Source organism: Giraffa tippelskirchi, chromosome 2 (assembly GCF_054371585.1).
Source record: "Giraffa tippelskirchi isolate mGirTip1 chromosome 2, T2T-mGirTip1v1.2.pri, whole genome shotgun sequence".
NCBI lineage: Eukaryota > Metazoa > Chordata > Mammalia > Artiodactyla > Giraffidae > Giraffa > Giraffa tippelskirchi.
In genome coordinates this window covers 135,621,513-135,647,980 of record NC_137276.1, presented here as the reverse complement: position 1 = coordinate 135,647,980, position 26,468 = coordinate 135,621,513, and the positions used below count along the sequence as shown (strand labels likewise).

The 26,468-nt window shown below is 36.7% G+C and overlaps 1 long non-coding RNA gene and 1 pseudogene across 1 annotated transcript in view; one reads left to right on the top strand and one right to left on the bottom strand.

Moving 5' to 3' along the window:
* Window positions 1–26,468, top strand: part of LOC145522948 (uncharacterized) — a 43,714-nt gene that overhangs the window by 7,296 nt on the left and 9,950 nt on the right. The window contains exon 2 of the long non-coding RNA XR_014066263.1: window positions 8,253–8,336. This is a non-coding gene — a long non-coding RNA (uncharacterized LOC145522948). The remainder of the gene's footprint in view (window positions 1–8,252; window positions 8,337–26,468) is intronic.
* Window positions 1,776–2,580, bottom strand: LOC145538339 (small ribosomal subunit protein eS1 pseudogene; annotated as a pseudogene).

Here is a 26,468-nt window from a genome sequence, read left to right as displayed (position 1 = left end):
TAGAACTGCCATATGACCCAGCAATCCCACTGCTGGGCATATACACCGAGGAAACCAGAATTGAAAGAGACGCGTATACCCCAATGTTCATCGCAGCACTGTTTACAATAGCCAGGACATGGAAGCAACCTAGATGTCCATCAGCAGACGGATGGATAAGGAAGCTGTGGTACATATACACAATGGAATATTACTCAGCCATAAAAAAAAATACATTTGAATCGGTTCTACTGAGATGGATGAAACTGGAGCCCATTATACAGAGTGAAGTAAGCCAGAAAGAAAAACAACAATACAGTATACTAATGCATATATTTGGAATTTGAAAGATGGTAATGATAACCCTATATGCGAGACAGAATAAGAGACACAGATGCATGGAACAATTTTATGGACTCTGAGGGAGAAGGTGAGGGTGGGACGTTCTGGGAGAATAGCATTGAAACATGTATATTATCATATGTGAAACAGAACACCATTCCATGTTCGATGCATGTGACAAGGGCTCAGGGCTGGGGCAATGGGATGATCCAGAAGGATGGGATGGGGAGGGAGGTGGGTGGGGGGTCCAGGAAGGGGAACACATGTAAACCCATGGCTGATTCATGTCAATGTATGGCAAAAACTATTACAATATTGTAAAGTAATTAGCCCCCAACTAAAATAAATAAATTTATTAAAAAAAAAAAAAAACTCCAACCAATCATACACAAAAAAAGGCAAAATACTTGAAATAATATAATGTGTATAATATGGTCATGTAAATAGAATAAAGTAGAAAATGGAGAATTCCATGAAGAGTCAGATGTGCTTCATGTTATATGAATTTTAAAGGAAAGATTTAATTGATAGAATTTGTGTTATCTATTGACATCATGTTTGTTCAGATTTTAGAGGGACGACAAATAGCACCCTTCTAATGCCCAAGTTTGGAACCATTTTGTAGCTAGGTGAAAAATCAAAATAATTTTTTTCCTATAAATTTAAACTGGAGAAAGTGTAATGCACTCGTGGCCAAGTATGCCTCTTAATGTGTATTCCAGATGAGAGATCTACTCTGTCGTGGGCAGTGTTGTATAGCTAACTGTCACCAGTAGATCCCAAGTACCCTCTTTGCAGGCAGGCGGTTCCCAGTGAGAGAATTCCTAAGGGTGGAGTCATATTTATCTCCCTCTTCCAGTTGTGTGAATCAGCTAAATAACTCCTCCCTCCTGGGAAAAAGTAAGGAAGTTTAGAGTCGAATGTTCCTATCCTGCTGTTCCTTCCAGAAATGGAATGAAAAGGCCCTTCTCATGTTGCAAACAGGAAGACAAGTGTCCTCTGTCACCTGTAAAGTGAAAACACTGACTTGTCTCAGAAATAAAACAGAAGAAGCCAAAGCCAAGTGTTATTTACTGTGTCTTCATGTAAAAGAGTCTGAAAAGAAGTACTTGGGAGGTCAACTTGAAGTTGTTATTTCATCTTATTTGTCACATGCAAAGCTACCCTTCACTTAATTATTTAAAATTTTCCCTTCATGAAGATATGGTAATCTTTTTACCATTAGTTAATTTGACTTTGTTGGCTTTTGTGCTTTGAGCAATTTAAATTTGACAGTTGGAGCATTTTAATAAAGAAAGTCAGTTAAACACCTGTTCAAATTATTCCCTATATATACAGCAGTGGAATGTAAATTTTCATTGAAAAAGATTTATTAGAAAAGTTTAGCTGGCTATCACCTACTTTTACTGCCTTTTTTTTTTTTTAACACAAATAAGACCTTTTATTTATCATCATTAAAAGTCCGAATTTTTCACAGATTTTTGGACAGCTGACTCATACCCATCAGCTGGATCAACTTTAGTGCTTATCTCATCCCCAATAACTTTTCCAAAAATGCTGTCTTCTCCATGCAGTTCCATGAGTTTTTCCAGTTCATACATGGGCTTCTTCACAATATTTGTTTTTGTAACTGTCATCATGTAGCAGATAAATAGACTGGCAAACCTTTTCTATGTGTTTTTCAATGCTGTCTGGAATCAATTTATTGACCACCCATTTTAAGACATTTGTCTGCATCTCTCAGGTCATGATTTACACTGATCTTGTGGATCTGGCTGACCTACCCAGTGCTGGGCATAAGAGGTCTTCTGAATCTAACTGTTGCATATTCAGTAAAATTCACACAAGATAGATGAAGCAAATAACATTGTAGTGTTGACATCAACATGAGCTTTAATCGCAGTCTGACATTTTTGGAACCATAGAGCACATTTTGTCACAGGTGAGATCCATGCCATGGAAATTAGTCAGGCATTTTTTGCCCAGAACGTCCTCAGTAATTAGCTTGAATTTTCTAAATGCAACTTCATCATTCTGCAGATCAGCAAGGCTCACTTCAAAAACACAGCCTTTGAAGCCATCAGTTGTGATTTTTGTTCCTTGGGTTCTCATGACCAGTGTTTTCCCAATATTTCCTATATTGAACCTTGCTGATGCTTTCGCATCATACCAATCTTTTTCAGAAAATGAGTCAACCACTTTCTTCTTGGCTCCCTTTTTGCTGCCTTTTGTAAGGTGCTTGTTCTTCATGACTACCATAGTGCCACTCAGAGATCCAAAAGGGCTACTGCATTTTTAAATATGAGAGACCCATCCAAATGCTGTTAGAGTTGATGAGGGTAAATATTCTAACTCAGTGTGTTTCAGTAAAATAGAGTAAGTGTTATTTTAGAGGCAATAAAAAAATAAACAGTTAAAATCGTGATTTTAAATCTCTCTTTAATTCTCTGCTTTTGTTCTTTCAAGGTATCTTTTTCTGTCACCTTAAAACATATATATATGTGTGTGTGTGTGTGTGTGTGTGTGTGTGTGTGTGTGTGTGTACATATATATTAACATGTTTGTATAACTCAAACAGGTTTTTAAAGCTCTCACCTTAGTTGCTACAAGTAGCTACCAGAATGATTATCAAGTTTTCAAAGAAATCGTAAAAGAATATTGTCAGATTGCATCCTTGAATTTCACATGATAGAATGATTTTCTTTTCCATGCATTGCTTTACTCAGTTGAAAAATTGCTTTACTCAGTTGCAAATTTGACTTGTTTTCACTGAAATAATTTCAGATTCAAGTTCTTAGTTCATAATGCCTTGGTCCTTTCTTATAAAATATGTTTCGGAGATTTGTTCATTCAAACTCCTGACATACGAAAAATTTTAGATTCTCTTCAGTGGTGCCTTTGGGTCCATAACTACTTGTTACCTGTGTGAAAACTGGGAATTGTCTCTATTAAGCCTTCAGATAGTCTGTGTATTCTCTTCTTATGTAATATGCTTAGCCCCTGAGCTTTCCCCAGATGACGAGTTTCATGAGGGCATAAACCTAACTTCTGTAGCTTCATTATCTATCTGTGTTTGCATGTATTAGATAACCCAAACATTTACAGAATGAGGAATAAGTATGTTTAGCCTTATAACTAGTGTCTCTTGCATCGCTGAGTGATTTATATGCCTCCCCTTTAAACCTTTTGATATTGAGGAAGAAATCTTTGTTGTATAAGTCCATTGGATGTCATGTATTTTTTCTTCTTCAGCACTGTTTTAAATTTGATGCTTGAATGATTTCTTCTTAAGGAAAATTTACCATTGTCTAAATACTTTAGGCTGATGGAAATCCTTACTTGTTATTGTCTGTTTACTGCTGCTGCTGCTGCTAGGTCGTGTCAGTTGTGTCCGACTCTGTGCGACCCCATAGACAGCAACCCACCAGGCTCCGCCGTCCGTGGGTTTCTCCAGGCAAGAACACTGGAGTGCGTTGCCATTTCCTTCTCCAATGCATGAAAGTGAAAAGTGAAAGTGAAGTCGCTCAGTCGTATCTGATTCTTAGCGACCCCATGGTCTGCAGCCTACCAGGCTCCTCCATCCATGGGATTTTTCAGGCAAGAGTACTGGAGTGGGCTGCCATTGCCTTCTCCTACTGTCTGTTTACAGCTCCATAAAGGATTAGATTAGTGATTAAAGGCACATATTTTGATACTGACATTGAAAGACAAATATCCAAAGAATTTACACTTTGATGATGTGATATCCTTCAGATAAGAGACTGACATGTTGAAACATGATAATGGTGTATGAAAACCTGAAGTGCAGGGTACTGACTGTATTGAGTGCAAGGGCTCAGGGCGTTTTAAGTCATTTATGCTAACTGGCTTGTCAAGATGGCATGTTTTGTCAAAGAGGTTGGAAAACAGAATTCTGTAGTAAATTAAGATAGTTCTTATTTTTTATCAGTATTTCTAACCCATTGGTTTGATGTTTCATGATTTTTATAAACTCATGATAAATGAAACTCAGATTATAATTTAAATTTATTCTGAATATGTTATAAACATTGCAAACGTTTATAATTATGTTAAAATATAATGTTTTAATTTTCAAAATTTTCCCAGAAAACGTTTTACAGAAACTTCTGAGTGGTTTTGGAAGGCAAAAACCAGAAAGATGAAAGATATTTTCCTTAAAGTTATGTGTAAACAAACACGAAAATGAACTTCAACACATTTACTATTTTCAGTCCATTATTCATTTGCAAACTAGTAAATGCAGGAAGTCAGAATATTCCAGAGGGTAAGTTTTATTTCCCATTTAAGGAAAATAATGTGGCTACCAAATACACTGCTTCTAATTTTGATGCTTTCTCCAAATACACTGCTTTGGAACCTTCTTCAAAAAGCAATTATGATCTACTGCTTGGACTTTTAATTTTTTTCAGTGTGCATATATATATATATATATATATATATATATATATATATATATAGTTTTAACTATAAACTCATGCAGTTGTTCATCATGAGACCATTCTTAAAATTTGAAGAAAATAAAGATACCTGATTGTATACACTTAATACATTGAGATATCACTCACATGCCATATCAAAACGAGCGTTTATTTAATGGCGGTACATGTGCTATATCAAACACATTTACTCGTATCATATTACCTCTGGGCTCTTGTGTATATTCACACAATGATTTACTCCAGCACATTCCTTTTCTTAGTTACTATTATCACTATTCATCTAATTAATGTGTGCATCAAGGGACAGTTTGCATTAAGACTCACTTAGTTAATCATTTGCCCTTAAGTCAATCCTAAAGTAAGGAGAAAGCTAAATCTCACTATTGGAATTAAAATAGTACATAAGATGTATACAATGCATATCAAGAGTTATAAATGTTAATCCAAGTTTTGAATAGATTATTGCATCCTAGTTTCTTACCTTAAAGAACATAATGGAGGATGGAAGAAGGCTAAATGTATCAGAATGAAATAGGATTCTCCTTTATCTATAAATTTATAATGAAGATAGTATAGATTAGAAAATAATTTCATATAAATATAGAATTTAGCAGGCAAACTTGAGAAGATTCTTGAATTCACATAGTTAAATGTTATTTTCAGAAGGTTCACATGCATATACTTAACATATTCAGTCATTCACATATATGCATAGAGCAGGATTCCCTGTATGCACAGCATAGAAGAAAACTAAACTATTTTCTGTTTTACAGAGATGTGGTTAAAATTAAAAACACACATACACAGACATACACACCAGTATTCAACTCAGTGAAGGAAAAACAGAAAAGTACTTTTCTATTCTATTCATCTAAGTTAATGGAAAAAATTGCAATCTAAATACTGAAGACAACATTTGGCAACTAGATAAGTTTTATGTATGATTCTTTATAATTTTTTATTACTTTTATTGAAATATAGTTGCTTTATGCATATATGCGAATGACTGAGTATATAAGTATCTGCTAAGCTGCCAAGTATGTGGTACTGAGCTAGGATGGACCTGTTCTCTTTGAGCCTGACCTTCCTTATGTGCAAAATGAATAGTTTGAATTAAATGATGTTTAACATAGATTATATAGAATTCCAGTTCTAAAATTTCTGGTGTTGTCATCACGTATACATACTTTACAGAATTTGATAGGAACCCAGTGACAAATAAAATTGCAGACAACTTGTAATTTGATAGCAGTTGTTGAAATGGTTTGTTTACTGGTCAAACCTTGCTCTGAAAGATTTTACTTTCAGTACATTACTTTTATAGACTAGAATTATGATGAAATAAAAAAATTATATTTGGCATCATAAGACTGGTTTAAATTTCAGCAGTGCTCTGTACATCTTGTATGGCCTTGTACATGTGGTTTGATCTTATTAAATTCTGATGTCTTCATCTTTAAGGTGGTGGTGGGTAGGATAATATATGACATAATTATTCAGAGAGCTGTTATGAAAATAGCACTGTATGTTTAAAGTTCTTTTATTAAAAAATTTAGTTATCTTTTTTAGAATTGAGGGAGTTTTACAAGATGGGAGATAGAATATGAAACTCAAAAGATTTAAAAAAACAAGAATTTATAAATTTGTAGATAGGTTATTTGAAAAAAGATTTTTAGTGAATGCAGCTTTTGATTTTCAAGGGAACCTTAATCTAGTAACCCTAGAAAATAATTTAAGATCAAATAAAATGATTTAGTTTGGGGGATGCCTTTATTGTCTTGGGATTTATTTTATCTCAATGGACATAAGATGTGGGATCAGTGTATCTCAGAGTGAAGCAGGAGTAAGACCCTCAAGGAGCTGCAAATATGTTACCTTGATGATTGATGAGTATGAAAACAAGATGATTTTCTGGATGTTGGAGTATGTTCATAAGATCTTTTGGTCCAGCCACAATGCATCTGTGAAACACCACACAAAGTGAGTTACAATGATAACAATAATAAGTTCATTCATTTATTTGTTCTTTGAGTAATTTTTGATTAGACAGCTAATGTCAAGAAGATCTCCTAGAGGACATGGCAACCCACTGCAGTATTCTTGCCTAGAGAATCCCATGGACAGAGGAGCCTACAGTCCAAGGTGTTGCACAGAGTCAGACATGACTGAAGCAATTTAGCACATACACACACATATACATTAGGAACTGAATATTATTAACAACATCCCTGATCTCGTCGAGTTTTCACTATACAGGAGGAGCTAGACATTATCATAAAGTTGTTCAAATAACTTGCCAATTTTAAATGTTACAAAGTGCTATATAGTAAAGTGCTTGAGAGCATGTAATAAAGGACATTTATGAAGAAGAAATAGTGTAACTAGGTTCTGAAAATGAGTAGCAGTAATTATTTGGTGGTATGAGAAAGCATCCTTGATAGAGGATTCCCTGCCAGGCTTCAGGTGGCTTCTGCCTTCAGACTGCACATCTCCTTTTCCTTTCTAATGTTTTGCTAACATATCTGGCTTGTGTTCAATGGCAGAGTGTCTGATGCCTCTCTAGAATCCAGTTCCCTTTCAGTTTACTTTATCTCAACCCAAGGGAATTATTCTTTTTAATGGAAAGGTGTAGCATTTTCTGAGAGCGCTCCAGGATTTTGCTCATCCTGTTTTCATATACTTTAAGTTTATATCCTGAATTTTCCAGGTTCAAAGTGAACACAAAATCCAAAAAGAACCCCACATTTTGCCCTCTTTCTGCATTTCCAATTCCTCACTTAGGCAGTGTGCATCTTTGCTTGAAAAGTGGGAAGGGAAGTAGGCCAATACCTGCTAAAAGAAACACAAATGAATATATCAGAAACTTATTCTGCTAAATAGCTTGAAATTCTTTTTGGACATTTGAGTGAATATGTAAAACATGCAATTAAACATGTAAATAAAGAGATCAGATAAAGGCTTAGGTTTATCTTAGAAATTTGTGTTGATTTTGATGTTCCCTATATTTGTCCATATACATATACAGACATTTGTATTGATGCTGATGTTCTATACTGTTGTTGAAATATGTATGTCTATGTATTTGTGGTTGCTGTTGTTTAGTCTCTAGGTCATGCCTGACTCTTTTGCAAGTCCGTGGACTGTAGCCCACCAGGCTCCTCTGTCCATGGAATTTTCCAGGCAAGAATACTAGAGTGGGTTTCCATTCTCTTCTCCAGGCGATCGTCCCAGATCAGGGGTTGAACCTACGTCTCCTGCATTGGCAGGTGGATTCTTTACCACTGAGCTCCCAGGGGTCTATTTTTTAACTTGCATAGCAATAACTCTGACCTTGTAATGAGTAATAAATACTATAGCATAGGTGTTTAGGAAGACTAACCTAAAGTTAGAAGACTACTAAGTGTTCAAAATGTTCTAGCAGAATCTTTGAGAATGATGATAATATTCATGCTCACTCCTTTAATTGTACAGACTTTCTGACCTTTGAAGAATATTTTGGATTATAACTGTTGACCATGACAACCAATGAAATGAACACTCATTCTCCTGCTCTGGGTAAGAATTAATCATTAACAATATGATTGATGAACTATTATCAAATTTTCAATACAAAGTTTATAATTACTGCCTTAAGTCATTTCTGATACTACTGTGCGTGTCTCTCTAAACCCCTTTCCATAAGATGTGTAGTTCTCAAGAGCCTTGGTATTTTGAGGATCTCACCATTTCATCCTCACCCACACCACATGGATCATGCCTCCTAGCCAAGCAATCTGGTGTTCCCTTCTTATGATACTCCTTAGGAAATGATCAGGAGACATTTTTTATATTCAAAATTATTTTACACATTTTCAGCATAAGATTATCAACTATACACAGACTGCTAAACTTGGGTGCAGTCTGTTTATTGAGAGACACAGTTTCCTGGCAGAAAATTTGGGGAAAGAGAATATGACGCAGAGGAAAAGTAAAATCTAATATGTAAAGAAACACACTGCATGTATGCATGCACACTAAGTTGCTTCATTCAGGTCTGATTCTTTGCCGCCCTATGGACTGTATCCTGCCAAGGGATTCTCTAAGCAAGAACACTTAAGTGGGTTGCTGTATCCTCCTCCAGGAGATCTTCCTGACCTAGGGCTCGAACCCACATCTCTTGTCTCCTGCATTGGCAGGTGGGTTCTTTGCCAGTAGTGCCACTTGGGAAACCCCAAGTACACTATACACAAACTATACACATGTATGGAATTGAAAATTGAGAAAAGCTAAACACTAACTCATTTATAGAATTTTAATTTCTAGAAAGTTCAACCTAGAAGTGTATTTTGTTTTTCAGAGAAGACGTTACTAACACACCGTTTCTGGATGCTAGGCCTCCAGATTCAGTTCTGCCAGTTAACTCGATGTCCTTGTTGCATCACTCAACATCTCTGGGACTCACTTTTCTTTTTTATTAAGTATAAATGATACATTGATTGTATTACTGGTTTCTATCACTGGTTGAACAACAGAATCACTGAGGAATTTATATTTTTAAAGCCCAAAATGATGTTTTTTTAGGGCCCAAATAAGATCTACTGGATTAAGTAGTGCCTGCTAAACTATTATTTCTATTTTGAATTTTCAAGTTATTTGAAGTGAGCAGTCCATTTTGAGAATTGCTAGACTAGATTATTACTACTAACATTTCTTTTCTCAGCAACTTAGGAGTCTGTAGCTTGGCTAGAAATAAGAAATAAATATTACTAGAATGTTAAAATTATATGCTTCAAACGAAAAATAGTCAGAAAGTTGAATGTTTATACATACAATTTGACTTAGATGTGTTTCTTCTAGGGCACAAAGAGTAAGTTGAGAGCTACATGTATATACAATGACTATCAACTTTCAGCCAATAGGGTTTGAAACTCTCAAGTATTATACTTCTACAATTTTACTTTCTTAATTTGACATTAATTCAAAGTACATAATATTAAATAATTTATTTAAAATATTTCACATTTGAAGGAGTGAATATGCCAGTTTGACCAGCCAACCCTAATCATCAAAACTTTTAAGATTACTTGCTTTGTTTTGAATCCATTTATTTGTAACTACATATATAAAAATAATTTAAAAACACATAATTAATCTAACCTAGATCATAGTCCCCATGTCTATACCTATTTCCACCCAAATCCATTAAAATAGAGTTACTTTTATATCTTGTCACTATATTCTATTTACTCTAAAATCTCCCTGAAAGCTCTGATGAATTAGAATATAAATAGTGAATCCTCCTGCTTCCCTTTGCAGCCAAATATGAAGTGTAATATTTTGCTCTACTGCAGAACACAATTTTATGTCCTATATCTTGAAGGATATGAACCTTTAAGCAGTTATGGACAGATGTCACATATTAGTGTATGTATAGAAGATATGTTGAATGATCAATTTACTTTCCTCTGTGGATAGCAGACTAGCTGTCTAGTCTACTAGTCTAATCTAGTATCCAAATTTCCCTTGCATCCACAAAAACAAATGGATTGCCTGTATGGTATTTGAAAAGGTTGCTGCAGCTCATTGAGGTGCTCATCATTAAGGGAGAACCCACACATAAAGCTCTCATAAATGAAATGGAAGCAAGACATATTTTACTCTATTTAGCATTTAGGCAATGTTTTTGAAAAGTACATTTTTATTAGAGACTCCTCACAACAATCTTATGAGCTTCATCTAGTGGTGTTATGCTCACTTAGAAATGGATAAATTAAGGGCCACAGGAGCCAGGCATTGTTCAAGGTCATGTGGCAGCCAGGCAGTGGAGGAAGCCCAAATTACCACTCTGAGACTTGACATTTCCTTCATGTTATTTTTCTTCCAGGAGCCACACTCCCCATTTTTTCCACAGAGGAAACATTTTTAGGTGAAATCAGATATATACTATTTATACATAAGGTTAGAAATTTACAGATAACTTTTAAAAAGGCAAATGATGGCAAACTGTCACAGTTATAATTCATGAGTGCATCACCTGTTCTTGGCTCAAGGTGATTCTTCTAATCATACAACAGTTTATCATATGTTTTAAGGTAATTGATAGGTTTTATATATTATATATTTAATGATATCTTAGACTATCTGCTTCCTTTGGGGGAAACAGTAAACAAGATTCCGAGATGGGAACTTATCATGCAAATGAGAAAACAAACAAACAATATTAGAGGCAGACTGATGGAAAAGAATCATTCTTAAATACCGGAGTGGCATATTTTCCTAGGGTTTAACAAGGTCTAATATGCCTTTATGACCCACTAGTGATTCTGAAGGATTGATGCGGCATACAGATAAATTTCATTTTTGCAGTGAAAAGTCCACGTAAGCTTGTCAGTTTTATTCAATGCTGTAAGAAGCATGACCACAATAATGCCACTTGTGAATGGTCATCTCTAAGTTGACCTGAACAAATGTCTCTTTTAACTTGTGATAATCCTTGCATATCTGCCTTAGAAGACAGAGCTTGAAATTATTTTTTCTTAGTATACATACTTTCTACTTTTGAATTCATTTCTTAAAACAGCTGTTATTCTTTGGCTTGCTGCTGCTGCTGCTAAGTCGCTTCAGTCGTGTCCGACTCTGTGCGATCCCACAGATGGCAGCCCACCAGGCTCCGCCGTCCCTGGGATTCTCCAGGCAAGAACACTGGAGTGGGTTGCCATTTCATTCATTATTACATAAGATATGACCTAGAGCAGGAAGAATGTGAAAATACTAGTCTTCATGGAATTAATTATTATTCTTGATATTCATTCAAAGATTTTTTATTATTAGGATGCTTCTTTTCTATGCTCAATTGTGCTTTTTATTAAATTTTCTTTTTGCCCTCTCTGCCTTCATTTTGTTAATTCCTAACTCTTTATGCAAAGTTTGAAATATATATAAATTACACTATATAGTTTTAAGCAATAAAGATGTGCCGAAAACAGACCGGACTTGGTTATTATCCGAAGAAAGGTTTTTCAAAGTCAGCACAAGTGGCATTTGGGGCCTAATAATCCATTGTTCTGAGAGAGGCTCATGGGCACATTGTGATTGGTTTAGCAGCATTCCTGGCCTCTACTCACTAGATTCCAAGAGCATTCCCCCTCTCCTTCCCCAGGTCATGGTAATCAGAGTTATATCTTCAGATATTACCAAGTGTCCCCAAGTGGAGAAAGACAAAGTCTCCCCCATTGGGAACCTCTTTCTCAAGGTCATTCCAGCCTCTCCTCTCCAGTTCTGCTGTTTATCATGTACTGTTGCATGTCCATTTACTCAAAGTTTATCTTTGGCTTACTTATGATTAGTTTATTTGTGCTTGACAAGGCATTACACAGTGTAGTTCATGGTTTTTTCTCCAACATTTTCTTTGCTTTTAACTCACTCTATTACAGCCTCACTAGTCTCCTTGATTTCAGTTAAAAATGGCAGGCACCTGAGAGTCTTAATTTTCCACTGTTGTGAATGCCTTAGTCCCAGTTATCTACATGGCTTACACCCTCACTAACTTCAAACCTTTGTCAAATCACCCCTTTTCAACAAAGCCTACCCTGGGCACACATTTAAATTATAAACCCTCCCAACAGTATTTCCAAATTCATGTATGTTATTCAGTTCTGTCCATTGTAGCTTTTTGTTCATTATACTACATAATTTATTTAGTTATAACTAAGTTTATTTAGTTTAATATTATATATTATATTTTATCCATTGACATTAACAGTCTCCCCACATGAGAATGCAAGTGCTGTTATTTTTAATTTTTTTTTCCTATTTTTTTCACTGTTGTAGCCTGAGTGCCTGCATTAAGATCTGGTCTACAGAATATGCTTAATAGGCATTTATTAAATTATTTAATCAATTTTTAACACAAATTTTTGGTCCTCATTCCCCATTATTCATCTTGAGCTAAGGATAATCAAACATCAGAAAATTCTCTGGAACTACTATCTTTGTTTTCTTCTCTGAGACAAAGTGCAAACACATTTGGTGACTGAAATAGTGGCATAGACTCTTTTCATGGTGAAGGATGAATGGACATAAGAGAAAAATGAAGCACTCAGAAATAAACTCTACTGATTACATCAGAAGGACTGGTTCATTTCAGTTCAGTTCAGTTGCTCAGTCGTGTCCGACTCTTTGTGACCCCATGGAATGCAGCACGCCAGGCCTCCCTGTCCATCACCAACTCCTGGAGTTTACTCACACTTATGTCCATTGAGTCGGTGATGCCATCCAACCATCTCATCCTCTGTCATCCCCTTCTCCTCCTGCCTTCAACCTTTCCCAGCATCAAGGTCTTTTCGAATGAATCAGCTCTTCATATCAGGTGGCAAAAGTTTTGGAGTTTCAGCTTCAGCATCAGTCCTTCCAATGAATACTCAGGACTAATTGCCTTTAGGATGGACTGACTGGATCTCCTTGTTGTCCAAGGTACTCTCAAGAGTCTTCTCCAACAACCACAGTTCAAAACTATCAATTCTTTGGCCTCAGCTTTCTTTATAGTCCAATTCTCACATCCATACATGACTACTGGAAATACCATGGCCTTGACTAGACAGACCTTTTTTGGTAAAGTAATGTCTCTGCTTTTTAATATGCTGTCAAGTTTGGTCATATCTTTTCTTCCATGAAGCAAGCATCTTTTAATTTCATGGCTGCAGTCACCATCTGCAGTGATTTTGGAGCACCCCAAAATAAAGGCAATGCCAAAGAACGCTCAAACTACTGCAAAATTCCGCTCATCTTACGTGCTAGTAAAGTAATGCTTAAAATTCTCCAAGCCAGGCTTCAGCAATACCTGAACCATGAAATTCCAGATGTTTAAGCTGATTTTAGAAAAGGCAGAGGAACCAGAGATCAAATTGCCAGCATCCACTGGATCATCGAAAAAGGAAGAGAGTTCCAGAAAAACATCTACTTCTGCTTTATTGACTATGCCAAAGCCTTTGACTGTGTGGACCACAACAAACTCCGGAAAATTCTTAAAGAGATGGGAATACCAGACCACCTCACCTGCCTCTTTAGAAATCTGTATGCAGATCAGGAAGCAACAGTTAGAACTGGATGTGGAACAACAGACTGCTTCCAAATAGGGAAAGGAATACATCAATGCTCTATATTGTCACCCTGCTTATTTAACTTCTATGCAGAGTACATCATGAGAAACGCTGGGCTGGATGAAGCACAAGCTGGAATCAAGATTGCTGGGAGAAATATCAATAATCTCAGATATGCAGATGACACCACCCTTATGGCAAAAAGTGAAGAGAAACTAAACAGCCTCTTGATGACAGTGAAATAGGAGAGTGAAAAAGGTGGCTTAAAACTCAGCATTCAGAAAACTAAGATCACGGCATCTGGTCCCATCACTTCATGGCAAATAGATGGGGAAACAGTGGAAACAGAAGGAATGGTACTAATGATAATATTCTATGCTTTAAAAAGTGCATAACAATAAGTATATGCTTATTCTGTAAAATCATTCAGTCTTGAACTTGAGAACACTCTATTTGGATTGTACACTTTCACCAAGTTGCACTCTTCAAAGGCATACACTACCCCAGATACATCTATACATATTGATTCCATGTTTCTTAAAAATTCTAATAGTTAAGTAAGTCAAACAGCTTAATTTCTGTCCTCAGTGAGTAAACACTGTAAAAAAGAAATCAACAATGAAGATGAAAATAATAAATGATTGAGATTGTATATGTTGGTGAGTGTTAAGAGAATGAATTCTGATAGAAAATCGGGGAGCGCTATTGGAGCTGTTAACAGGGGGCAAGAAAGGGCCAATAATATATATATATAGGGGAGTAAGGCATGGAGAAGGAAAAGCACTCTAGATTGGAAATAGTACTGGCCCTAGAGCAGCAGTGAACACATCTTCCTAGATTAACTGGCCAGTGTATTTAACTTCCCTGGTGGCTCAGAGGTTAAAGCGTCTGCCTCCAATGCCGGAGACCCGGGTTCGATCCCTGGGTCGGGAAGATCCCTTGGAGAAGGAAATGGCAACCCACTCCAGTACTCTCGCCTGGAGAATCCCATGGACGGAGGAGCCTGGTAGGCTACAGTCCATGGGGTCGCAAAGAGTCGGACACGACCGAGCGACTTCACTCTTCACTCACTCATTAGAGAAGTGAGCCAGGACATTTTATTAAGATATATTTTATTTCCATGGACGTGAATGAACATTTATCTTTTAATATCTTAATTGATGACTCATTTCTCAGATGATGAATCATTTTTTAGGGCAAATACAGAGTCCCATTACAAAGGTATTTTGTTTTTTAATTTACAAAGCTCTTTTGTCTTAAGTATCTACAATAAAGATGAGTGTGTATAAGTTTTATTCTCCTTTGACCACCTGGAAAAGCTAAGAGGAAGAGAAAATTCCTCAGAAATTAATTCTTTCAAGAATGTAAATCAAGAATTATTTTTCAGAATTTTTAAGTACTTAAAAAATAAAAAATTATTACAAAAATATAGTGTGTCCTATGGTATTTTTTCCTTAAAATTATAAAAATATAAAAGATCCTCTTAGTACTAAATGAAAATGATAAATAGTAAAAAAGAATACCTATAAAGAATTAAGGCACTTCCCCACATATGAAGACTAAAATGGATTTGAAAGGTGTGATGACAATTTTACTTCTGTTCTTAGCTTGAGTTACTATAAAACATCTGTTATACATTTGGGGATTTTGGACACAAGATTTATAATCATTTAAGGCTTAGAACCCAATTATGTAACATGATGCTGTAAAACGAAGGTACTACCTGTTAAACCAGTAAAATAAGACATGCTAAAAGCGATCTTCAAAATAGTGTAACTATATATAAAGTTAAATGTGTGTTTTAATATACATTTTGTTCAAAATCCAGAGTATTCATATATAAGTTCCAAATCACTATAGAATATTTCATAAAAGAAGTATCATGTTTTGTTGTTATTATTGTCAGTCTAAGGAGTAAATGCCTATAGTTCAGGTCACTAGTTTAATCTTTTACTGGTGTGCTGATTTCTACCAGATGATCAGAAAGATGATAATTATGGCACCATTTATTTCTGATTTTGAACATTGTGGATAGTTGTAGAGAAAGTAGTCCATATGAGACTTTTTCTTAGACAATAGCACTATCCTGGTGTTTCTTTATTTTTATTTTTATACAAACGTAAGATTATGAGCTGGCTCTATGGTAGTAAGCAAGACCTTGACTCTAAACTGTCCTCATTGACCTCATGGTCAACATAAGTGCTTCAGAGAGATTATATACAAATCTGTGTATCTGTGTGTGCATAGGTACTCAGTCATGTCTAACACTTTGCAACCCCATGGACTGCAGGGCTCCACTGTCCATGGAATTTTCCAGGCAAGAAAACTGAAGTGGGTTGCCATTTCTTACTCCAGGGGATATTCTCTTGAGTCTCCTGCATTGGCAGGCAGATTCTTTACCACTATGCCACTTGGGAAGCCCATATATAAAGACACCTTTCACATATGTGATTCAGTGTTACTCAAATTACTGTTTATACACATATAATCTATCTAATAAATGAATTTGTCATGCATATGGCTTTGTTTATGATAATGTTGGGCTTCCCAGTGGTTCAAAGGTAAAGTATCTGCCTACAATGCAGGAAACCTGGGTTCAATCCCTAGGTTGGGAAGATCCCTTGGAAAAAGGCATGGCAAACCACACCAGTATTCTTGCCTGGTAAATCCCATGGACAGAGGAGCCTGGCGGGCTTCAGTCCATGGGGCAGCAAAAGGGTCAGACATGATGTAGTGACTAAATGATAGCATGATAATGTTAGATATATTTACATTTTGAATTCTATAAAGGCATGGGCTTAGTAGAAAAAGATACTAATTTTATGACCAACCTCAGTTTTTTCTATCTGTAGTACCATGAAGAAAAATTATTATCTTATTAATTCTTGTCAATATGAAATTAAATATTTGAGAAATAAAAGCAGTTAAACCTTCTCAAAACTACATCATGTAGAATAAGAATGTGATGATAAAAAATAAAGATGCTCCTTCGTTTCCTTTTCCTTATTCATCTTCTTCTTTCAGGCTTGTCATTTAGAGAGTTATTAATTCAATAAGGCCTCACTAAGTCTTCTATATGCCAAGGAATATACTAAATTAAAAAAAAATTGTTGTATATTGTAACCTAGGAACCTGCTGATCATATATTTGATGTAATCTTATTTAAAAAATTAATACCAGCATATAAATATGTATAAGGAAATTATATTTAAAAAGTAACAAAAATACTAAAATCTGACTTTTCCTTAAAAAAACAAAAATCTGGTAATATTAATTTGATATCTCCATCAGGTGTCTGTCAGTTGGAGCTGAATCGCACCTGCCTTATTTATAAAGATGTCAGGGGAATTTTCCACTGGTATTTCCATGTAGCTAGCCCGTTTGCACAGTTATATTTTCCACCAGGACCTGTAAACATTTTCATCATCCCAGTCTCTGTCTGAAAGAGGTATAGATCTGACCCAAGAATGGAAGTAGCAGCAAGTATATTAATATTAACTAAGAAAATCTCTTCAGCCTCTAGGATGCTTCCTTTCACCTGATAAAGAGGTTTATGTACTGCATTATTTCTTTTTACTCAAGTTATCAGAAATTTTAGATGTAATGTCAGTAAAATAGTATACTTTATAGTGTATTATCATTTCAATGATTTTATTGTAAACTTAATAGCTTTATTGTGTGTATGATCTTAGCCATCAATCAACAATGTTTCTTGCATACCTACAGTGTGCTCAGGATTGCACCTATGCCTTTAATTATAATATTTCTATACATTTTGTTTGGAAGAGGAAAATAATAAAATATGACTCATAAATAAAACATTTTGCCAACAGTATTTTGAATTTAGAGTGTTGACACAGTCCGTGTTTTCTTTTCTCTTCCACCATATAGAAAGCCATTGCCACAGTCATCATATTCTTAGTGTATCCACTTTAGAGAATAAGCTGTGATCCCTCTTTGTGGCTTTGCTGTGTCTTATGTGGAGGGTGAGTTTGTGTGTGAAATGACCTGCTTTCCTCAAGTCCACTTCTTCAGTGGGCCTCTTGAGCATGTCACATTCAGGTCATTTAACACTGACATAGAAGGTTCAGACTTTCAACAACCTGTTTTCAAACTATGCTTTTATCAGTTATCCAAACTGCACAGATATTAACATGGAGTTTTATTTTGAAGAATGACATCTTGGATGTGTTTGCTCCATGCCTATAAAACCTAAGTACTCTTAACATTATAGCCTTCCTGAAAGTCTCAGTTATTCTTGACTATGTAGGATATAGAGTGGCAAGCAGTCAGTCAAAGGCTCTTGAAGTCGTAAATTTTGAATATGTAGGATAAAAGATAAAATGTTGCCAATTATTGAAAATAGTAATCCAACAGTGTTCATATTTGTATCTTCAAAGTCCAGCATAGTTTCCATCTCACTGTAGATACTCTAAAATTTCTGATAAGTATTTTTGAGGTCTTGACGAATGCATCAGCCATGCCAGATATTCTTTACCCTAGTGTCTAAATCCTTGTCATATCCTTAGCATGAAGTACCTTTGGTTCCATTCCTAACTGAATTTTTGTCACCATCTTATATCTTGTCAGCATTTTACCCTCAATTACAATTTTTAATTTTACAGACATGGTTGTTATTTTATCATTATCACCCTCAAGACAATATTTTGTTCATTTATTTACTATTGCCACTTAAGAGGCTGGTATACAGAAAATATTCCGTTTAGTATTTATGAGCTTTCAGTTTGAGCCTCTTGTGGGTTCATTTATTCATTCATTTTTTTTGTTTTGTTTTACTTAAAAGTATTTATTCATTAGTTGCAGCGAGCAAGGTACTTTTCCATGTGTTTTTTGTACATCAGTGTACATGCAAGAAAAAATTATTGTGCTTTGGAGACTGTGTTATAGCAGGTGAAACAGATAAAAACAGGAAAATACGGTCAATAATTAAATTATATTGTATGTTAAAGGTAATAAGAGCTACAAAAAAATAGAACAAAAAAGGCAGGCTGTGGGGTTGTTGCAGTGTTAATTAGGGCAACCAAGGTGTTCTTCATTGAGTGTGTATGTGCTCATTTTTGTCCAACTCTTTATGATCCCATGGACTGTAGCCTGCCAGGCTCCTCTGTCCATGGAATTTTCCAGACAAGAATTCTGGAGCAGGTTGCCATTTCCTACTCCAGGAAATCTTCCTGATCCAGGGATCAAACCCATGTATCTTGTATCTCTTGCATTGGCTGCAGGATTCTTTACCACAGTGCTGCCTGAGAATCCCTAAGAACACTGAGGGATTTTAGCAAACCCTTGAAGAAAGTGAGAGTTTAGCAAGGGGATATTGGGAGAGGATCATTAAAGGCAGAGGAAATAGTTGTTTAAGTTCTCTAAGATTGGGACTTACTTGGTGGTTCAGTGGCTAAGACTCCATGTTCCCAACGCAAGGGCCTGGCTTCTATCCCTGGTCAAGGAACTAGATCCCTAAAGATCTCATGTGCTGCAACTAAGAAAGATGGGAAATGCCCAGCTAAGACCCAATGCAGCCAAATAAATAAAATAAAATTTTTAAAAATTATTTTAAAAGATCTCTAAGACCTGGATGGGGGCTTCCCACATGGTGCTAGTGGTAAAGAACCCACCTGCCAATACAGGTAGATATAAGATCCCTGAGTCAGGAAGATCCCCTGGATGAGGGCATGGAAAACCACTCCAGTATTCTTGCCTGGAGAATCCCATGGACAGAGGAGCCTGGCAGGCTACAGTCCATGGGGTAGCACAGTGTCGGACATGATTGAATTGACTTTGCGTGCATGCACGCAAGACCTGGATGCACTTGGCATATTCAAACAACAGAAAGGAACCTTAGGGAAAGGAATGCATAAAGCTTTTGGGGTTTGAGTTCCTAAAAAGATGTATGAAAGTTAGAAATTGTCAAACTTTTGGATTTTATTTGAAATGAAATATGGGACCACCAAATGCAGAGCAAACTTAACATGGCCTGTGATTTAAAAGTATCAAACTGGATGCTTTATTTAAACTAGACGATGAGAAGGGAGTCAAGGGAAGAAAGAGAAAACATACCAGGTAGCTAGGATAGTAATTCAAGTAAGACATCATAGTGCCTTTATTAAAAATAGTAAAAGGTAGATGGGTTTCAGATACATTTAGAAGATAGAGATTTTAGAATTAATTTTAAGATTAGCAGAATAACCAAAGATAACTTCAAAGATTTTGCCCAGAAGGTTGAGTTATCATAAATTGAGATAAGAAAAGATGGGTGTGAGGTGTGGGAGATGCTTTGGGAAGAGGTCTGTGTGGGAAAACAGAGCATTCATTCTTGCACATGTTAACATTGAGTTGTCTGTTAGAGTTTAAAGTGAATTTGTTGAGCAGGAATTTGAATATATGAATAGAGATTGGGTGAGAGGTTCTGGCCAGAGATAAACTTGGGGAATCAGTAACATTAGAGGTGGCATTTAAAGATATGAGATAGAATGAGATCATCAGTAGAGTAAGTGTTCAGTTCAGTTCAGTCACTCAGTCATGTCCAACTTTTTGTGACCCCATGGACTGCAGCACGCCAGGCCTCCCTGTCCATCACCAACTCCCAGAGTTTACTGAAACTCATGTCCATTGAGTCAGTGATGCCATCCAACCATTTCATCCTCTCTCGTCCCCTTCTCCTCCCACCTTCAATCTTTCCAAATGAGAGTAAGTGTAGATATTCAGAAAGTGTAACAAGGATTGTCTTCTAAATTTTCAAACTTTAACAAATAGAGAAGAAGGAAATTAACTAGAAAAAGACTGAGAAAATGTCCTCATAGAGGAAGGAAAACAAAAGTTTATTGTCCTGCAACTCAAGGTGGTGTTTTTCCGTGTTTTGTTTGTTTGTTTGTTTCTGTTTTTGCTAACAGAACAAAGCTATGTGGCTGTATCTAAAAATGTGGTTGTTGTTGTTCAGTCACTAAGTCATGTCCAACTCTCTGTGACCCTATGGATTGCAACATACCAGGTTTCTCTGTCCATCACTGTCTTCTTGAGTTTGGTCAAACTCATATCCATTGAGTCATTGATGCCATCCAAACATCTCATCCTCTGTCACCCCCATCTCCTCTTGCCCTCATTTTTCCCAGCATCAGGGTCTTTTCCAAGGAGTCAGCTCTTCACATGATGTGGCCAAAGTATTGGAGCTTCAGCATCAGTCTATCCAATGAATATTCAGCTTTGATTTCCTTTAGGATTGACTGATTTGATCTCCTTCCTGTCCAAGGGATGCTCAAGAGTCTTCTCCAGCACTACAGTTGAAAGGATCAATTCTTCGGTGATCAGCCTTCTTTATGGTCCAACTCTCACATTCATTCAAAACTACTGGAAAAACCATAGCTTTGACTAGACAGACCTTTGTCAGCAAAGTGATGGGTCTCTGCTTTTTAATACAGGTTTAACCTCTAGGGTTACCTGTATAGATTTGTCATAGCTAATCTTCCAATGAGCAAGTGTCTTGCAGTCACTGTCCATGTTGATTTTGGAGCCCAAGAAAGCAAAATCTGACACTATTTCCACATTTCCCCCATCTATTTGCCATAGATGTGGTAGGAGAAGACTTTTCAAGATGGAAGTGGTATCTACAAAGCATTAGAAGAAACACCACTAATTAAAATATAGAAGAGAGGGGATGAATTTCTGGAGTAACACCCTTAAGCAAGTCAGAGACACATAAGAGAAAGGATCGGGTGTTTGTAGGACAGAGAACACATCTCAACTTTGTTTACAGATGAAATGTGAAGGCATTTGCTGGCCGGATGGGACACGTGGTAGTGGGAGTCAAAGCTTTTATTTAAGTATCTCAGTAAAGTGAAAGGGAAGTCAAGGCATCAACTGTTTGTGATTTGAGAAGAAAGTGAAATTGTTATTTGGGAATGAGAGAGTAAACAGACTCGACAGCATGCTGTGATATCCTGACAGAATTAGTGGCATATATGAGGTTCAGTGTCATTCATCTGTACTAGGTCAGTTAAAATGATTGCATTTTGTTTCTTCATTCAATTTCAGTTGTGCAGGTGCGTGTGAAAATAATTTAAACAGTGGCGTGTAATGAATGGTGGTACTTCCACATGAATACAGCAGAAATGGTTTCTTATCCTCTCCAATTACATGACGCCTTCTCAAAATAATCAAAAGTCTGCTCAGAAGATAGCAAGAGAAAAAATACACTGGAGAAAAAAATAGGGTATGCAGGTCCATAGGGTATATTCAGCATATATGAATTATATCTCAGAACATATTCATTGATTGTTTCACTTGAACTGTACAAATGCATTCTGATGTTAAAAACACATGAAATAGTGTTCAGAAGTTGACTTTACAGCACAATTTTGTTCACTCTTTCAGTGAATATGTTAGATGGATAGACTACTATGAACTGGGTATTATTGTGCGTACTGTAAACACAGTATTTAACAAAACAGATTTCCAGCTTCTGCAAGTTACACTTCAGCAGGAAAAGATGCATACAACAATAACCATATAAGTGAGTTATATATAATGTTATCAAAAAGCAATAAGTAAGATGGAGATAAAGGAAGCACAAAAAGGAGGTAAGAGGAAGAGGGGTTCAGAGTTTGAAATAGGCGATGTTTAAGCAAAATTTCAAATGAGATGGAGTAAAGGGTAAGGAGACTACCTGGAGAGTTTTCCAGGATGGGAGGAGGCACAGACGAGGCAGTGTGTCTTGTGTGCTCAAGAAACAGAAAGGGCACCCATTGTGCCTGGGAGAGAAGGAGACAAGAAGAATGTAGTAGGAGATGTGGGGAGAAAATATTGTGGGGCTATATTATCCACAGCACAAATGTTTATATTGATATGATCTAGAAAGGAGCCTAAGATGTGGCTGTTTCATGAAGAAAAAAGGAAGTCATTGCTTTAGAGAGAGAGGTTGATGAAAAGTAGTGTTGATATATAGATAGCCTTATATAACATAAACAGTTTTCCTCCGAATGATCTGATAAGGGCCACATATTTTTAAAAATTAAAAAAAAAGAACAAGAAAGCAAACAAGTAAAAACAAAATAAAAGCCCTGTCCTTCCTTAGAAAAGACTCTTACCTAGGGCATGGAATAAATAATACACTTCTATTTACAATGAAGCTGTTAGAGGCCACTCTGAATAAGACCAACACAATGTATTGTAAAACATTTTTTTTGAGCTATGCATTTAAGTTTCAGTAATTTCTATTCTGTCTGTTCTTTTGAATGTGCTATATTCTTGGATTAAAGGCCTGTGATATACTTTATTTGCCTTTACTTATTAACTATAACGTGATAGAGAATTTGACATTTTATATTGTATCTTAGTTTCCTAGGGCTGCCACAACAAATTACCACAGACTTTGTGGCTTAAACCACAGTATTCTTTCACAGTTCTGGATGCTGGCATTCTGAAATCAAGTTATCAGCAGGTTTGTACTCCCTCTGGAGGCTCCTGGGAGATTCCTGTGCCTCTTCAAGTTCTGAAGGCTGTGGCATTCTTCGACTTGTTTTAGCTTCCCTAGTGTCTCAGTCGGTAAAGAATCTGCCTGCAAAGCCGGAGATTTGTTCGATCCCTGGGTTGGGAAGATCCCCTGGAAAAGGGCATGGCAACCCACTCCAGTATTCTTGCTTGGAGAATTGCATGGACAGAGGAGCTTGGTGGTCTACAGTCCACAGGATGGCAGAGTCAGACATGACTGAGCGACTAAGCACAACACACACTGAAATTCTAATCTCTTCCTGTCTTCACATGGCCTTCTCATTTGTGTTTCTACTTATGTATCTCTTCTAAGAATGTGTTACTGGATTTAAGACCAACCATAATCCAGGATCATCTCATATTGAGATTCTTGTCTAATAACATCTGCAAGACTTCATTCCAGATAAAGTAATACTCTGAGATTCCAGATGGCCTTATCTTTTATAGAGACAATATTCACCCTAGTACATCTTGTTATATCAGTCTTCTATGTGGTTCTCTTTCAGAGCCAATGCTTCTTCATTATAATAAACCATATTGCATGCATGCTTGCCAAGTTATTTCAGTTGTACCCTACTCTTTGCAATCCTGTTGACTATAGCTCACCAGACTCTTTGTTCATGAAATTCTCCAGGCAAGAATACTACAGTGGGTTGCCATGCCCTCCTCCAGGGTATCTTCCTGATCCAGGGATTGAACTTGCGTCTCTTAAGTCTCCTGCATTGGCAAATAGGTTCTTTACCACTTCATGCCACTTGGGAAGCCTTATTAACCTGAGATAAAATATATTGAAAGCGTAAATAATGTACTCAGTGTGTTCATTGACTCTGTTTCCAGTTTGCATATATTTTACAAAGATTTAAAGCATCAAACATCTGTAATCTGTACAGTTCTTATTCACAAGATTTCCCTAACGTGTCCCATCCCTGTGGCAATAGTGCTAGAAGCCTTCCCGTTTGAACAGCAAGATGCCTCAAAATAGCAACTTTAAAGACAAGGATTTTGAATACATCAATCTTTTCTCAGTCTTGTATTGGCAGTTTCTACACTTGCTTCACTCACTGTGTCACCAAGGCCACAATTAGTGACCTGGTTTTAATGTCGATTTTACCCCCTGCCCTTAGTTAAGATGCCTGACAAGCTAGTTTTTTAATACATACTTTTTACATTTTATCAATAGACGGTAAAGCATCTGCCGGCAATGCGGGAAACGCAGGTTCGATCCCTGGGTTGGGAAGATCCCTGGAGAAGGAAACGGCAATTAACTCCAGTACTCTTGCCTGGAAAACTCCGTGGACTGAGGAGCCTGGTAGGCTACAGTCCATGGGGTCGCAAAGAGTCAGACACGACTGAGCGACTTCACTTTTTCACTTTTCCATAAGTAAAATCCAAAGAATATGAGGGGCAAATCGTGATCAGAAACAGATGAATGTTATTGCCATACCAGTCCTAAAACACAGTGAAAGTGAAAGTGTTAGTCGCTCAGTCTTGTCTGACTCTTTGTTACTGCATGGACTGTAGCCCACCAGGCTCGTCTGTCCATGGAATCCTCCAGGCAGTTATACTGTGGTGGGTAGCCATTCTCTTCACCAGGAGATAATCCCAATCCAGGGATCGAACTTGGATCTCCTGCATTGCAGGCAGATTCTTTACCATCTGAACCACCAGGGAAGTCCCTCCCAAAACAGTGGCATCCTACATAAGAGTGCATCCCAGAGATAATTTAGGGACAGAACATTTAATTTTTGGTATTTCTGTGCTGAGAAATAAGAAGACTATACTTTGTTGCCACACTAAAGTAAAATAAACAATAATTTGTTTTTTGAAATAAATACAACCTTACTTTTCTAAGTCATGTTTAATGTAACTTTAGACCATACTTCAATCATGGTGAATATTTTAATCTCTTATCATTGAGGCTTCTATTGCTTCTTGTAAATATCTCAGATTTATAAGTTTCAAACACTTAAGGAAGGTCCTTCTGCTCTTCACTCCACATAGGTTATTCTTGGATTAGTTTGTCCAAATCCACACCATCTTATAAATTTGATTGGTTATGAGTTGTTTGCTAAACTGGAATAAGGTTGATAGCTCTGATTCCCCAAATAAGTATCCCTAGATGAACAAATGTATCTTGAGCATATCTCTCCTTTTCTGGCTCAGTTGCTTCTTTGTCCAACTCTCTAACCACAGCTTTCCATTCTGTCTTTCTGTGGAAGGATACAGTGTATGAGTATATTTTCTTCCAGCTGTTCTTTAGAAACCAAATTGATCCTTTTACTAATATGGAAGATGGATGATACAGACAGGATTATTTTTTCTTGCTATATATTTATATATGTATATGTATGCATATATATATATATATATATATATATATATATATATATATATATATATATATGGCTTCCCATGTAGTTCAGTCAGTAAAGAATTTTCCTGCAATGCAGGAGACCTGAGTTCAATCCCTGGATTGGGAAGTTCCCCTAGAAAAGGAAATGGCAACCCATTCCAGTATTCTTTCTTGCCTGAGGAAGCCTATGGGTAGAGCAGCCTATGGACAGAGGATTCATGGGATTGCAAGAGTCGGACACAACCTGGCACTATCTTTATTCTTTATGTATGTGTGTGTGTGTATATATATATATATATATATATATATATATATATATATGTATATATATATAGGCTTCCCAGGTGGTGCTTTGTGTGTATGTTAGTCACTCAGCCATGTCCAGCTCTTTGCAACCCCGTGGACTGTAGCCTGTCAGACTTCCCTGTCCATGGAATTCTCCAGGCAAGAATACTAGAATAGGTTGCCATTTCATCTTCCAAGAGATCTTCCCAATCCAGGGATTGAACCCAGGTCTCCTGCATGGCAGGAGGATTCTTTACCGACTGAGTCACTAGGGAAGCCCCCAGGTGTTGCTAGTGGTAAAGAACCCACCTGCCAATGCACGAGAAGTAAGGGATATAGGTTCGATCCCTGGGTTGGGAAGATCACCTGGAGGAAGGCTGGCAACCCACTCCAGTATTCTTGCCTGGGAAATCCTCTGGACAGAGGAGCTTGGTGGGCTTCAGTCCATGGGGGTTGCAAAGAGTGCGAGAT